The sequence below is a fragment of the Phragmites australis genome, chromosome 24 (assembly GCF_958298935.1).
Source record: "Phragmites australis chromosome 24, lpPhrAust1.1, whole genome shotgun sequence".
NCBI classification, from domain to species: Eukaryota; Viridiplantae; Streptophyta; class Magnoliopsida; order Poales; family Poaceae; genus Phragmites; species Phragmites australis.
In genome coordinates, this window is record NC_084944.1 from 7,959,304 (window position 1) to 7,976,905 (window position 17,602).

General features: G+C 42.0%; 1 pseudogene; it reads left to right on the forward strand.

Annotated features, from left to right (window-relative positions):
* Positions 1–495: 495 nt before the first annotated feature.
* LOC133907155 (TATA-box-binding protein 2-like) lies at positions 496–11,907 on the forward strand (annotated as a pseudogene).
* Positions 11,908–17,602: the final 5,695 nt, after the last annotated feature.

Consider the following 17,602-nt stretch of genomic DNA (forward strand, 5'->3'; position numbering starts at 1 on the left):
AACACACTTGTAGCTTGAGCATTGCGATGCATATTTTGTTCTTCACTTGAGGTGAGCTCTTGGTCTTCCTCCGGCAGCTCAAAACCTGTGCAAACAATCTTCCAAATACTTGGATGAAGAGAAATTAAGTGCATTTTCATTTTGTGCCTCCAAGCGGCATAATGTGTACCATCGAAGAATGGTGCACGTCCGGAAGGCACGGAAATGTAATTGCTAGAAGAATTCAAACGATCATAATTGAAAGGAACCTCACTTCCCTTTCCTTTACCATTACCATCATCACTTCTTGATGGATCATCTTTCGGACCCCTCGGACTTCCGGATGTCGACATGATAATTCCCTCCAAGCGGTGAAGCCTTGTAGGAGGTTAGGCTCTGATACCAATTGAAAGTGCCTAGAGGGGGGGTGAATAGGCTTTTCTGAAATTTAAAACTAAAAACAGCGGATTAAACTGCCGGATATTCCGGTGAAGTCCGGATACTCCGGTATGGTCCGGAGTATCCGGTCTAGTCCGGAGTCTCCGGCCTGACAGGAAAACTTAGAATAAATTTGCACTGAGGATCACTGCTAGATTCTATGAGATGCACTAGGTCAAGAAGATGTTACTAAGCTAGAACAACAAATAAAACTAGCAAGATTGATACTATAGCAATTTAAATGACAAATGATTAAATGTGCACGATCAAGTGAGTTTCACAAAATAGAACACGAGAATATATCCCGGAGTTCGGCCACCTCACAAAGAAGTGCCTACGTCTCCGTTGAGGAGCTCACAAAGAGCCGGGTCTTCTCCAACCCTATCCTCTTCTAGCGACCACAAAGATCAAGCTAGAAATTCTTACTCAATATGAAGGTGCTTACAAACTTCCCGAGGCACACCACAAGTTTTGGGTGCTCTTCGGGCAACTTCTTTCCTTTTAGAAATCCAAAGCTTCAAAGGAAATGATCGCAGAAAATTGCTCGATGAAGAACTCAATGCTCAAGTGGCTTGAACTCTCTCCAAAACCACACTCTCAAATTTTTGCAAATTTGGCTCTAGAGATGATTGAAGAGGCTTTGAATGCTCTTAAAGTGCTCAAGAGGTCTCAAGGAAACCAGCCACAGCAAGCTCTAAATGCTATGGAGAGAGGGGGCATTTATAGCACTCTCTCACAGACTAGCCGTTACTGTTTTTGTCAGAGCTTACCGGAGTATCCGGTGTACACCGGAGTCTCCGGTCCTAAATCCAAAAAACGGCGTCAGAACGGTCACCGAACGTGTCAGAACTAGCCGTTACAGTTCTGTTTAATTGCCGGAGTCTCCGGTGAACACCGGAGTCTCCGGTCCTGACAGTCTTTCCAAAAAGATTAAGTCCGGAGACTAGCCGGACCCTCCGGCAACTTCAGGTACCGGAGTATCCGGTGAACACCGGAGACTCCGGTCTTTTCTATTAAATATCAAAAAGATTAAAAGCTAACCGAGAGCCTCTGCCGGAGTCTACCTCGGAGACTCCGACAGCAAACAAAACATTTTACCGGAGTATCCGGTGAACACCGGAGACTCCGGTCTTTTTCTTGGAAAGATTAACCCGAAGCCGAGACTCTCTGCCGGAGGCTAGCACGGAGACTCCGGCTGAGCGCTGTTCAGTATATCTAAAATTATTATCAAAGACTAATCCTCAACAAATACTCTATTAGACAACTCGTTGCTATCTAAACCATTGCATAGACAGTTATTAGTGTTTATAGTATTGCACGTGAGCTTTCTAGACAACTTTTCAATACTGTCTAAACCATTGACCATTGTATAAGTTGTTTTCCATACTGTTTATAATTAACATTGATGTGCCTTATAGACAACTGTCTAAACAACTGTACGTGCCCTTGGCCGTGTGCTGCCACGAGCGCACCACACGAACAGTGGAGCCTAGTCCCAAGGCCAAACCGTGCCGCGTAAATTCGACCCCGCCGCAGTTCGCACATGGCACGACACGCCTTGCGTGATCTGGGAACCAGGGGCGGAGACAGGGGGCAGGGGCCAGGCCCCCTATGCATATACATGATGATGTTTTACACTTTGCATGTATGTAAAAATTAGTTATCTGCTACTCGACATATGCCCTCGGTATCTGACTCTGTGCCATTAAATTTTTTATTATCTATATTTTAAATATTCTATCTTCTCATGGTTACTATGAATGTATGTAATGAAACATTTTTTATTACCAAATTTTATCAAGTTTAAAGTATTTGTCCTTAATAATTATGATTCATGTTCTATTACTCTACTCATTATTGATTTGAACTTTAGTTATTTTCAATTTTAGAGATTTTTTAGCAAATGTAATATCAAGATGTTGAATGAATAGGTATCATCATCAATTATATAAAAGATCATACATTCGCTACCGTGAATAAATTTATGTAAGAATAAAAAAATGTTTTAAACTGATCATGGAACATGAATTCATCGCAACACTGCATTTTATTCTTATAAGAACATAATATAGATTAACCAATATTAAAGAAAAATTATGTTTTTCTAAAAAATAAATTTAATAGTTTCTAGAAGCCAATTCAAATATATCTCTCCTCACTCCTCTATCATTTAATCTGGCTCCGCCCCCTGCTGGGGAACTGATCTGGGGCCGGTATTTATCTGGGACATCCGCGATCCGCGCGACGTTCGGCCAAAGGTTGGCCATGATTAGTGGACTTTTATTTTATGGCCTCAGCATGCTTTTTTTTTTTGGCGTGGAATTTGGCCTGGTCCCTTTTTTTTTAATCTTTTCCCCCTTCTTTTTTTCTAGAAATTTCTTGAGTCGAACCTTGAGATGGCTTATCTAGTTGATGAATATTGAGATAATGGTATATCTAGTTGAGGAACGAATGGACAATGGTAATCTTCTTGAAGTAGGGGAGATTCAAGATGTTTGATTCAAGGACAGGATGGGAGAGCATAAACAGAACCTTTGGACGAATTGAAAACTTGATGCAGAAACAAGGGAATAGTAGGAGACATATTTCTCTGTGTTTGTTTCATGAGGATAACAAGTTTTGGCATGGTTGTACCTTCGTGATTAATTGGTTTCTCGGGTTCATTATGGTGGTTTTTTATGTGACCATAGAGTAGTTAGTTGCAGCTTCAGCTGTTGCAATTGATAACTTTGTCCTCCTTCAACAATAAAAAAGATTGCCAGACGATTGGTGCCTCCGCCCTCCGCCCAATCTCAGATCAGAATTCTGACCAGCCTTTTATTCAATTTATAAGGAACATTGTGTCGACAGTCAATTTGGACTGCCAGTTGGATCTGAAAATAACCGCTCTACAGGCCCGTAATGCAGAGTACAATCCAAAGGTATAGTTCTTGTTAACATAAAAAATGGAAAGTTGCACTCAGTTGTTACTGGAACTCACCATGTCTGTATTCTTTGACAGCGTTTTGCTGCAGTTATCATGAGGATAAGGGAGCCGAAGACACCAGCGCTGGTATTTGCTTCAGGGAAGATGGTTTGCACCGGTGCAAAGAGCGAGGAACTTTCAAAGCTGGCTGCGAGGAACATTCTATATGCTTAGCGATGCTGGGCGTTTCCATTATGCAGGGAGAAACGGTTGCTTGATCCTGTTTGTCTTTTGCTCAGTTTTGCTCTAGAACAAATTTTTATCTGATGTTATTTTCTAGCATATTATGCGTGAATTATCCAGAAGCTTGGGTACCCAGCCAAGTTCAAGGTAACTAGGCAGATAGGCGCGGACGCCGCGCGCCCGTATAGGTTGTTGCATCATCTTTTTTTAAAACATTCACATATCGTAATACGAAAGTATAAGGAAGTTTGTATGGAATAACAATATAATTATATACTGATAATGTCAAGTGCTAAAGTACATCGTAGTTGGTACAACCGTAGCATTGTCGGTTTTAGGAAAGAACCGGCAATGTTATGGTGGATCTGGCTCAAGGTTGGCACATTCAGCTGCCCGGCCCTGGATCTGGCCGATCTAGCCCCGATCCACAGCAAGGGTGGCAAGCTTGGGTGAGCGGCACTCCGGTGACAGCAGCGGGGAGGGACTCAGCTGCGAGAGGAGCTTTGCTATATTAGTATTTGCTCCTTTTCCTGTTCATTGACCGTAACACATATGAAAGAAAAAGAACCGATCAAACTGAGCGATTAAATAATAGCTGTCACATATTTCATTTCATATAATGCGAAGATGAGGCAAACATGACACAGTGCAATGTACAATAAAACCAAGGGCTAAAACATATAGATAGATTACAAATTTTATTCTCTCTGATAACGCAATTTTTTAGAAATCTGGGGGTGTTTCTTGTAAAAATCATGGGGCCTTTCGTCAATAGGCCGAATGGACTAAGGCAACCTAGGCTCAAGCCCAATTAGCCTTTCAGCCCATTCGGCCCAACCGGGGGTGCGTCGCGCCGTATAAAATAGGTCGATTGGGCAGTTACGGTTAGGGTTCCCCATTGCTCGATCGCCCTCTTCTCTATTTTGCCTTCGTGCTTACCTGCGCCCACGGCCCACCTCCACCTTCGTGCTTGCCTGCTACTATCTTAGCTATGTGCTCACCGACCACCATGGGGAAAAGATTTGTCTCCTATGGCACGAAGAATATCAAGGGGTCCCGGTGCCCTGAGCCCCCGTCCTCTGCTCCATGCAGCGGCTGGTTATGATGAAGGTGGCGATGGCAAGCTAACCGGTTTGCTATGCTTGATGGAGGCCAAGGGGTGACGGGGAGGCGATGGTGGCCCTGTTGGCGGACCCCAGACGCGAAGAAGCTCTGGATCTAGGTGAATCTCACTGGATTCGTCCAGATCTAGGGAGGCGGCAGTCACCTGTCCGACGGAGGCGCACCGGAGCACCGGGGAGCACAACACCAGTTTCGGTTCGCCTACATCTAGGTGGCGTGAAGTGGACGGCAGTCGGCGACATCGACTTCAGCCATGACACGGAGAAGCCCTGGGTCTGGGTGAATCTCGTTGGATTCGTCCAGATCTAGGGAGGCGGCGGTCACCCGTGTCGCGTAGGGCGCACCGGAGCGCCGATGAGCACATCACGTTTTTTGGTTCACCTACATTTGGGTGGCATGAAGTGAACGACGGTGATGAATACATACTTGCAATTTACCTTGCTAAAGTAGGTTACAATCCTCGTAAGCAGTAGAGTAGACACACTAAATAAACTTAGAGTACATATAGATAGAAATTGAGATAAGTTTATCTTCTGAAGTTTTTAGAGCCATTAGTTATTAAGTGTCCTAATTCACTCCCTCTTAGGACGTCACCGTTCCTCATAATTGGTATCGGAGCCTCATGCTCTTGATAGGTTTAACCGCCTAGAGTTGTGACGTCCGGGATTAGGATAGATATCATAGCGCTCCATATTTTGACGACACTAATTTCCCCCATTGGAAAATTCTAATAGCTTGTTATTTGCAAGATAAAGGTCTAGATGTTTAGAGAATTATCGAAGAAGGGATGAGACAACGCCTCACAAACAAAGAAAGACAATTAGATGCATTGGCAAAGAGTATCATTTTATCATCTTTATGCGTTGATGCATTTAATCATGTTTATTCTCTCACCAATGCACGTGGTATTTAGAATAGTCCCATTGAAATACATCAAGGCACAAAAGATGTGTACAATGAGAAATATCATGTGCTTATTACTAAGCTCAATAGCACCAAATAATTTACCCATAAAAATATTAATGACATGTACTCACGTTTGAATATTCTTATCAATGATATCAAAGGGCTAGGTTTGATACAAATTGAATATGCTCAAGTGATGAGAAGAATACTTCAATCTTTTCTTCAAAACTATAAGCTAATTATCTCTATCATCTATGACAACCACGATATAAGTAAGATGACTCTAAGTCAAGTACTCGACAAGATCATCGCCCATGAGATGACCATGAACATAGGGGTTGAAGCTTCTATCTCATCCGACACCAAGAAACTTGCTCTCACAAGCAAGCAAGCTAAATGTCAACACATGAAGGCAAGGATGAGGAAGCAAGAATAAGAGTCAAACTCAAGCAAAGATGATGGTGATCAAGATGAAGAGAGATGTGAAGAGAATGATCAAAGCACATCAAGCGATGAAGAAATTGATATCAAGATGATCAAGCTCATGTTATAAGTAGAGAAGAACATCAAGAGGATCAATACAAAGATTGATCATCCCATCTTCTTGAAAGACTTGGTTAAAATAATTGATCATATCAACAAAGAGAAGAAGACCAAAAACAAGAGGGAGACAAGAGGAAGAAGCAAAGCATTCACAAGCATAGGAAGATAGGTGAGCGACAATGAAGAATCAGGTTCAAGTGATAAAAGACTCACCATCCTCACCTCGAAGAGAAGCTCTTCCTCAAGGTCATCATCATCCAAGTCGTCATCGTGCAAGTCACCTCACAAGTACCTTATAGTCAAAGGTATGGATAACGATGTAAGTGATGATTATTTTGATGAGCATTCTTCCTCTCATAAAGAACTTCTTAATTTGATCAATGAGCAACAAAGGGTCTTAAAGAAACAAACTAAACAACTAAAGAAATTCAATACCCTTAATGACATGTATGTTACCTTTGTTTCTAATTATGAATAATTATTGAGTAAATTCAATTTGCTAAACAAGAAGCATGAAAACCTTAAGCCTAAATTTAAGTGTATTTAATCTCAAACTAAGCCCCATTTGAAGCAATCTACCTCTCTCTCTTTTAATTTCGAATCTAAGGTATATGCTTTCACTTCTTGTGTTATTTGATTGATTTATCTAGCAAACTCCTTTGCAATGAGACATGTATTGAGAATATTGTTGTAGAACCATCTAATGAACTCATTGCACAAGAGAATGATGAGCTCAATCAAGAAGTGAAGAAGCTCAAGAAAGACTTGGTAAGATTAAAAGGCAAGAACCATCTTCAACCTCCTCAAGATAACCATACTACAATACTGAAGAAGCTTACAGAGGGATCTACTGTGATATGCTTCAAGTGTCATAAAAAACGTCACAAGTCCTTCCAATGCAAGCAAGTTAAGAAGAAGATAAAAAAGAATAAAAAAATCATGAACCTCTCCAACAAGACCTTCAACATATACACCAAGTCTAACTATAAGACTAAGATCAAGAGCAACCACTATAAACTCAAGAAGAAGAACAAATAGTTGGGAGAAAGGACCGGGTGGAACCAACCCATTTGGGCACCCAAATAAGTCATCACTAAAATGAAGGGGTTCCAATCAGTTTGAGTTCCAAAGAAGACTTAAAGTCCACAAGTCGGCTCAGGAATTTGGTAACTTAAATCGCAAGATGAAGTGAAGGTTCAAGCAAAAAAGCCAAGTGCATAAGATTGAGCGTATTAATTAAGATCATGATCATCAAATACTCAAATCCCCATCCAAAGGTAAAAGAGGTAATGGAGCTAGATGCAAAATCTTTCAATTATTGTACCTCATTTGCCTTGTCTAGTATTGCATGCTCTCAATTCAATTTATTGCAATGTCTAGTGTAAATTTTTTATATGGTAGGTTGCATATGTTTCTCTCTTTCTAATGTGCAACCTACATGGTTTATTAGTTGTAGGTTCTTTTCATAGCACTAGTTTTACAATTGGTTTCTTTCATGTGTTATGATCCAATCTATAGGATAAATCTCTATTGTTATCAATAACAAGTGCATATCTCTCATAAGTATTCAACACTTGTATGCACACATTTAGAAAGAGTACATCCTGAATTTGAGACTAACATGTGTTTCAAGTAATATCTTTTGTAGTATCATAGAGTGATCAACAAGTCTCTGAAGATATGCAATGCTTAAAGGCTTAAATTAATATCATTGTCAATCTATTTGTTCATTTAAACTACCTCTATACATGATATGACTTAAACTTACTACCTCTACTTATTGTCAAGATGTACATATATTACTATATTTCTACAAATGGTATTCACAAGTGGTCTCATTAAATGTATGTACATATATAGGGGATTTTAGATTATATCATGTGAATTTCATTATTTATGATCCTTGTTTATCTTTTTCAATTGATATCATTCCTCCTATCCTTAAAACTGTTATATCTATTAAATTGGTATCATTTCATATGAATCATTATTTATGAAGCTCTCTCCTATATGCTCTAATGCTCTTCCTCGAGTTCAGGATTTGTTTGTAGCCTTTTTTGATATTGTTGATAAAGGAGGAGAAGTTTGATGACCAAAGCAAGAGGCATGTCTAGTAGAGAACAAGCAAGATGTCAAGATTGACAAAGAGGAACTCATCTATATTTGGTATTAAAAGCATGCAATGGAGAAGCTATTGTATTGGTCGATCAAGGGATATAGTGGCAAGGGAGAAAGGGGAGCCACAACAAAAGGGGGATTAAGTGGTAAGAACATGCATCCAAGTAATGTGGTAATACTTTGTACTCAGTACAATTGATATCATTTATTATTTGTCACTTGCTTTAGTTGTATTGTCATGAATCACCAAAAATGGGGAGATTGTAACGAAAATGACCATATTAGGCTATGATTATGATTTTGGTGATTTATGACAACATAGTCAATGAGATTAATATGTTTGTCAAGAATATATGTTAGTAGGTCTCATAGATACAATACATGAAGAAGCCACCGTAGCCGAAACAAATTTTGATTGGATTGGAGAAGTCTCATAGAAAATGATTACACTGGATAGTCCGGTGATGTCACAAGTGTACACACGGGAGCATTTTCCAGAAGGATGGAAAATTGAGCTGAAATAAGATTGTACTCACTGGAACGTCCGATGATCAGAATTAGTGTACACCAGAGCATTTAACAAAAGCTCTGCAACTGTCGAAGACTGAAGATCAATACACCGGAAGGTCCGGTGATGAAAAGATAGTGCACACCGGAGTCTTTTCCCAAAACTCAAAGAAGATGAAGATATACAGATCGGAAGGTCTGGTGATCAGAAGATCAATACATCGTACAGTTGAACAGTGAAGAAGTTGGCTCGATCAAGCACATCGGATAGTTCGGTGATGGAGATGAAGTATACACCGAACAATCCGGTGTTCAGAAGTGGTTCTGAGTGGGTTCTAACAGCTAGTTTCTGAGATTGTACATACCAGATGGTCTGGTGCTTATACTACTGTTGTCACCGGATCATCTGGTATTCACAGTAAAGTTGAGCCGTTAGAGCAACATCTAGTTGGTAAGTTTGAGGCTATAAATACCCACCCACTCGTCCATTTGAATGGGCTAGAGTCCAGAGAACCCCATATACACTTGAGAATACATCCAAGGTGATTAAGCACACCATTAGAAAGTGATTAGTGCTTATAGTCCTACAGAGAAGTGTTGCTAGGTGTTGCTACCTAGAGAGTGGATCAATGAGTGATCCAACTATGTACCAAAAGGTATACAGTGCCTTGGAGTCTTTGTGATTCGCCGGTAACTTATTGACCCTCCGACTTAGTGTGTAGCGGCGACAAGAAGGTTGTGTGGGGACGCGAAGGCCCTTGTCTTTGTGACTAAAGCTCCAAAGTGAAGACGATGCACAAGTGACCAGAAGAGATGTTAGTGGTGAGACCTTGCCTTGGTGGCTTATCGTGCTTGAAGCCTTGTCTTGGTAACTTGGTAACTCAAGACCTGTGACCGGAAGAGACTTGGCGACTAGGAGCATATCCTTTATAGAGCTTCAACGTGGACTAGTGGTGGCTTGTGTGCCACCGATACCACGGGAGAAAAATCTCTTGTACTGAGTTTGTCTCTCTACCTTATTTACGTTTCCGTATTTACATACTTGTAATTTACCTTACTAGAGTAGGTTGCAATCTTCTTGAGAGGTAGAGTAGACACACTAGATAAACCTAGAGCACATTTAGATAGAAATTGATATAGGTTTATCTTGTGAAGTTTTTAGAGCCATTAGTTATTGTGTCCTAATTCACCCCCTCCCCCTCTTAGGATGTCACCATTCCTCATAGCTGGCCTTCATGACGTGCGCGATTCTATGTATGCATGTGACGGATTGGGAGCCAACATGTCAGTGGCGGTGATTAGGGTTCTAATTCTTTTTTTTTTACAACAAAGCTTTGGCGTTCATTTGAGATCCGTCGACGACTGGAGTGGGTAGTCTGACATGTCTGCAACAGTAGATATTGCGAGGGGAGTGGCCTGAGGGGTCAGGAAGAGAGGCATGAGCGAGCTCGAATCCTTAGCAAAGGAGGAAGCACGAATTTTTAGGCCGACGATTGGAGTCCACTGAGACATGCGTTGGATGTCTCTAGGCTTCACGCAAGACGGGAGCTGGGGCCGGGCTGGGACCCACATGTCATGGACGCACTACAGGAGCTACAATGCGTGATGGCCTGAGCGCTCATCGAGTCCTGGCCGCTTAGTATATAGGATATATGCCTCGTGCCACTTGGATCCATTTCAGGATAGATTGCCTGATTTCGAAGAAATTGAGTTTTTGCCATCTTTAAGATGGCCACTCTTCAAATGTCATCCACTTCATTGTCCTTAGTTTTTTGCCACAGGAAAGAGTGAACTTCTTACTCATATGCCATTTCGGCTCTTTTCTCCGCCACATGGCCGATCCAACATAGCAAGGCATGGGAAATGACTTCCCTGTTCTCGTGAGTGCCACCGCATCCGAGCAGCCATCGTCTGGAGTTGTGTCAACCCGAGCCACTACACCGTCGCTTTACTCGAGCCAGAGTTGCCGCCTCCATCTCCTCTCGCATCATTGTCAGACCAGATTGTCGTCAGGCCGCCACCGATCGTGGGAGCCGAGTCGTACCCAAGAGGGAGCCATCATACTGATTTGAGCCACTGCTCGCTCATCTCCATCACCACCGGATCCGAGTCGTTGCCGTCTGGACTTGTGCCAACCCAAGCTGCCACCGTTCGGACCCGTGCTGACCCGAGCCATTTCATTGTCGCTTCGCTCGAGCCAACGCTGCCCTACGCGCGGCCTCTTTTTCCTCTCGAGCCATGGTTGGACCAGACCGCCGTCGTGCCACCGCCACACATGGGAGCCGAGCTGGACCCAAGAAGGAGCCGTCGCCGCCAGGTTCAAGCCACTGCCGCCCATGTCCCGCTTCCAGTCGCTACATCCAGGGGCAGGGGAAGTCATTTCCCATGCCTTGCCACGTTTGATCGTGGCAGGGAAAAGAGCAAAAAATGGCATACAAGCAAGAAGTTCACTATTTTCTATGGCAAAAAATTAAGGACGGCGAAGTGGATGGCATTTGAAAGGATGGCAAAAACTTGATTTCCACGATTTCTCACCTTGACACAATGGATTCTGGTGACAAGCAGGATTTCAAGATCCAGAATATTCTCATGGCCCCTTTTCCAATGTAAGTTGGCTTGCTCGTCCAATCTTTCACTATCTGAAGCTTGGATTTGGACTGTCTTAAATTCGAATGTCATGAGTGCATCAAGCGAGTTATCTGAACCATGGTTTTAAGAAATTTGGAACTTCTATTTCTTTGTTTACTTCATCTTGAGATAGTCTGTGTATCTGATATATCATGGACCACTGCTGATTGTGCAATTCGGCTTCTACCTCATATACTGCATTAGTGGGTTATACTTTTGGGATCCCTGTATTCTATTCTATTTTTATTTCGAATGTGTCTCCCTTAAGCCATGGTGTATGCAATGCATTCACAATTTCACATGATAGTTTTGTTAGCTTTGTTGCATTCTTGATATTGCCAGTATGAGCCCGAACTCTTCCCTGGGCTGACTTACCGTACCAAGACCCCCAAGATTGTGCTCCTCATTTTTGTCTCTGGCAAGATTACTCACTGAAGCTAAGGTGCATGGAGATATATACCGCCTTTGAGAACATATACCCAGTGATATCCGAGTTCAGGAAATGTCAGAGATGGTGAATCAGGCCATATTGTTTCCTGTTGCACATTGCAAAGGTACAAACACAACATTTTTTGGGTATCTGACATGAATTCTTTCTGTGTCAACAGAGAGGGGGGAACCTATAAAAAAACAGAGGGGGAAGTCCATCTGCCTAATGGGACTTTGCTGCAGCCGATGTACATATAACTAAATGATCTGAATGCCAGAATTTCCAGACATGCGACGCCTCGCTTGTGTCATTCTTGTTTCTCCTTTGTTCAGTAGAGGTCATTCTTGTTTCCCCAAGTAGGCAACGTAAACTTGCAAGGCAAAAGAAAGTAGGCTGCAAGCATACCATAGCTTGCACAACTACATGAGCATATGATTTTGTAAAAAAACATACAAGTGAAAAGTTCCACTAGAGTAATAAGATGCTGCAGTTGATGAAATCGAATAATTGACATATAAGAGTGTAGAGGCCCAGAGCAGCAAGCCAGCACCACAAAGTGTCATCGTCTTTCAGTTAAATACTAGCTGAATGGCAGTTTATATACGAAGATAAATGAGCAGCGGAAAGAACATACAGTTTTTTGGGGTGATTATTTATGCCAATGCTGTATGGTGGTTTGCAAAGACAATCTGTTGGAAATTGGTTTTTGGAAAACTCTGAAACTTAACTTCTTACTCCTTTGAAGATACATACATATATTGTGCATATATGGGCCTACTAGCCCAAACCACAGCCCAACACTCCCCCTCAAGATGGGTGATAAATATCTATCATTCTCATCTTATTACATGCTACATTACACTCTTTTACTTCTAAACCCTTAGGTAAACAATCTGTCACTTGACCACCCGAGTTTATATAGCTTAATTCTAGTATACCATCCTCTAACTTCTCCTTAATAAAGAAAGAATCTATCTCCACATGTTTCGTTCTATCATGTTGAATTGGATTGTTAGCAATATTAATAACTGATTTATTACCACGCCAGACTCTCAAGGAGCCCTTCCATAGCACATTTAACTCGGATAAGAGATTTCTTACCCATAACATCTCACTCACCATATGAGACATTGCTCTATACTCTGCTTTCGCAGTTAAGCGAGATACAACTGATTGCTTCTTGCTCCTCCATGACACCAAATTCTCTCCAACAAAAACACAGTAGCCTAAAGTTAATCTCCTATCATCAAGGCAACTAGTCCAATCAGCATCAAAATAACCATTCACATTCAAATGACCATGGCTTTTGAAACAAAATCCTTTTCCAGGACCACTCTTCAAATATCTTAGGATCCGGTAAACGACATCCAAATGTCCACTCCTGGGATCATGCATATACCTACTTACAACACTTACAACATAGGAGATGTCCGGCCTTGTATGACACAAGTGAGCTGACCAACAAGCCTTTGGTAGCTCTCTCTCTGTTTACTGGATCGCCTAATTCAGCGTATAACTTGTAGTTTGGATCAATGGGTGTTAATGCAGATCGACACCCAAGCATGCCGGTCTCACTAAGTCTAGTGCATACTTTCTCTATGAGAGAACAATACCTTTTGGAGATCGAGCAATCTCAATACCAAGAAAATACTTGAATGGACCAAGATCCTTCACCTCAAATTCCTTACTCATACTCTTTTTCAAACATTTAATCTCTACTTCATCATCACAAGTGATGATGATATCATCCACATACACAGGCAAAACTGTGATCTTCATACGGTTTTGTTCTTTTCAAGAGCTCTCAGTTCCTCCAACATGGCCTAAAACCACTTAGGGTCTTGCTTCGCTTCTTTCCAACCTTTGAGAATTTCTATAGATCGTAATGATGCAACAAATGCCCTATATGCAGGAAATAGGGATGCATAAGAGACGTAATTACTAATGTCATGCTCAAACCCAAACCTTGGTGGAGGCACTCTGGTCTTAGCTCGGGCACCTTTTTGTAATGCAATGGGTAGATCTTCTGAGGAGTCATTTTCAATCTCAATTTCAGAGGCCAATGGCACCTCAACAATCTTCGTTGAGGTTGGTAAACCTTGTTCAAAGGTCAATGATGAAATTACTGTTGGTGCGTTTGCTTGAGATCTAAACTTCCTTCTTGTATATACTTTCAAGGTTCCTTTGTCTCGCTACTCCTCACATATAGAGTTATTCTTATGACAAGGAGTTGGAGTCGAACCACCAATCACAACCTCCATTCTTGATTGTGTTGAGTCATTAATCACCGCTTCCATTCTCCTCGGCAGTTGCTCAATTGAACTAGTAATCACACCATTATTCTCACCCCCTTGACTGACCACATCTATACTTGCTGAGTCAGATTCAAACATAAAACTTAGGTTAGTCTTCTCTCCATAATAGGGCACTGACTCCCTAAAAGTTACATCCATACTTACAAATAAGCGTCGCTCACTAGGACACCAGCACTTGTATCCCTTATGTCCTAAAGAATACCCCACAAAGATGCACTTTACGGCACGTGGGTCTAGCTTTTCTACTAAAGGTCTATGATCCCTCACAAAGCATGTACATCTAAAAATTTTAGGTGGTACCACAAACTTATTCTCACCCAGCAACATCTCAGAGGGGGACTTCATCCCATGTACCCTTGATGGAGTACGATTAATGAGATATGTAGCTGTCAAAACCGCTTCATTCCATAACAACTTGGGCACGTTCATGGTAAACATTAGTGAATGAGCAACTTCCAAAATATGATGATTTTTCCTTTCGATCACAGCATTCTATGGAGGTGTGTCCAAACATGAAGTCTGATGCAATATACCATTTGCTGATAGAAACACACCAAATTCCTTATTCACATACTTAGTCACATTATCTATTCTTATCATTTGGACTTGAGTATTGAATTGGTTTTCTACAAGAGCATAAAAAGCATTTTAGCACCTCATCTTTATGCTTCATGAGATATACCAATATCATCCGAGAGAAGCAATCAATAAAAGTAAGTACTTCATCCTACTAATAGAGACCATAGGACATGTCCAGATATCTGAAAGGAGACACATTCCTGATGCCCCTACTCACATAAGATGTCCTTGTATGTTTTGCAAACTCACAGACATCACAAAATAGTTTGTTCTTATCCAGCCTACACATTATATCAGAAAAGGCTTTGCATATTTTATCAAAAGAAAGATGACCCAATCTAAAATGCAAAAGCATCATAATAGCTTCCTTCTCTCCCACCGTTGCTGCTAAGATAGTACACAATGCATCATTTGTTTCTTCACGATCCATGTACTACAACCCACTATGCTTAGTTGCACTTCCAAGATGCTTCCTTGTTCGTCTCTCTTGAATTAAACAATTTTCCCGGTTAAGAATAACTCAACAATCCAACTGATCAACTAAAACACTTAATGATACAAGATTGACCGGAGACTGTCACATGCAAAACTAATGATAATTTAATAGATGGAGTGCATTGTATTGTACCAACACCAGTAATGGGTTGTAGTGTATCATCAACAGTTTGTATGGTTTCTTTACATAAGGGGGATATTGTGTATATGAAACAAACTTGATGTGCATGTGACATGCTTTGATGCCTCTGAGTCTAAAATCTAATTTAATTATGATATTTATGTGGGTATAGATGCATTGGCATAATTACCTTCATTCACGTAGGCAAAATTGATGAAATCACCACTGTGAACCTCTTGATCCTGATCTCCAGAGCCTCCATCTTTTCCTCTCAATTGTTTTGATTCATCAAGTTCTACTGATGAAGTCTCCCCTGCTTTGAAAAGCTCCTCTTCTGTGCCAACTGCATGGGCTTTGTAGCCACCTCTACCTTCACGACCTCTGCCACCCCTCAAAGCACCTCTGCTACTGTCTCTTCCTTTTTCACGATTGTGCTTGGATGGTTTAGGACAATCATCAATCAAGTGCCCTATATCATCACAATTAAAACATTTTCTTACCTCAATATTTCTTCTTGTTGCAAAAACAAGATGGGATGGAGGGAAAGTAGTTCCCCTCATCACCTTTAGTCTCAACTCCTCTTGTGACATGGCAGCTATGGCCTCCTCTAAGCTAGAGAGAGTGGTTTAATGAAACATAGTAGCGCGTCTTTCCTCAAACTCTGAGTTTAGACCTCTCAAGAACGGAAGAACTCTTCTTTTTTCTACCTACTTTTTCATCCAAGCCACACAATCAGCATGTGGTAACTCAATAGGATCATAGTGGTCTATATCAGCCCATAAGCGCTTCCACTCAACAACATAATCCATCACAGACCGCTCCCCCTATTTGAGATCATGGAGACGGTCTTTTGTTTTAACCATCAACATCACATTTCCAACCCCTGAATACATCTTCTCCATAGCTTTCCATATTTCAGCTGCGCTTTGAATTGTATCCTAAGCTCAACATCCACACAGCCACCAAAGAATTTATAGCATCCTAGTTTTTCCATTCATTACTCGATTTATCCCCTAGCTCAGTCATCTCTCCATTAACAAAGCACTCAAATTTTTTCGCCTTCAAGAATAACAATGCCCTCCTAAACCATGCCAAATAATTCTTGATACTCTCCAATTTGATATCATTCAGCATCAATTCTAATTTCTTAATTGTATCTGTGTGAGGCACAATTTCCTTGCTTGAGAATGAGACCTCATCCTTTTTCATAGTAAGCAACTCCACCAATTTGTCGAGCACTTGTTCAATCCCTTGATTTCCTTCCATTGCTTCGATAGATTTCAATCACTCGGCAGTCACACAATCGTGTATGCACATCAGCCCATAACAATTTTCCCTTCTCTGCCCTCTTGCTCGAGAAGACAGACCCTCACTTACTACCACCAACACAAGCTGCTCGTGTACTTGAGCTAACTGATGCAAGTCTCTCACCAAAGCGAGCTCGATTCTTGGAGAGCCGATGGACTTTGATGACTATTCTGCAGCACCTTCATGCAACCCAAATCGAGTTCCGTCGCCAATCTTCTCGCTACCACGCACACACAGCAGCCTTGCTCGGATCTGTAGCTCCCCTAGCCATGGCATGACTCCAATCTCGACGTCTTCGTCGTGCTCCTCTGCACGAGCACCTCTTCACACACGCGCATCGCCAAATCTGCCACCTCCTCAGCCGCTCAGGCGCCGTACACCAACGCCTCCTCGTCCTTCGCGCAAGCACGCCGTAGCCGCTCTGCACTGCCAACCTCGCCTCTCTCAACCTCCACTCACGCAAGGGCCCTCACACAGACCCCCATCTCCTGCACTCCCTCAACCGGCTGCCCTCTCTCCTCTACAACACCCAAATTCGTACCTGACCTTCAGCTGCTCGAGCAATTGAAGCACCGGTCACAAAACTCATTGTCTACTGATGTTTGCCTCCGCAGGAGCAGCGCACAACTTAGATTCATCGTCGTACGCTCACACCTCCTTCACACGCAGTGCCACCAGCACCCACGTGCTTTGGTCTGCACACCTTCGCCACCTCGCCGCAAGGCTCACACGCCACCGGCTCCCACACGAGTGCACCACTGCTACAGTACCCAGAATCACCTCCAGACCGGAGAAGGCTCTGGTACCATGTTAGCAATTGGTTTCTGGAAAACTCTGAAACTTCTTACTCCTTTGGATATGTACATATATGCGCCTGCTAGCCTATACCACAGCCCAACACAATCGCATAAAGCTAGAATGAGTGAATGACTTCAATTGCCCGCATGGCAGCATCATTGCGTCCG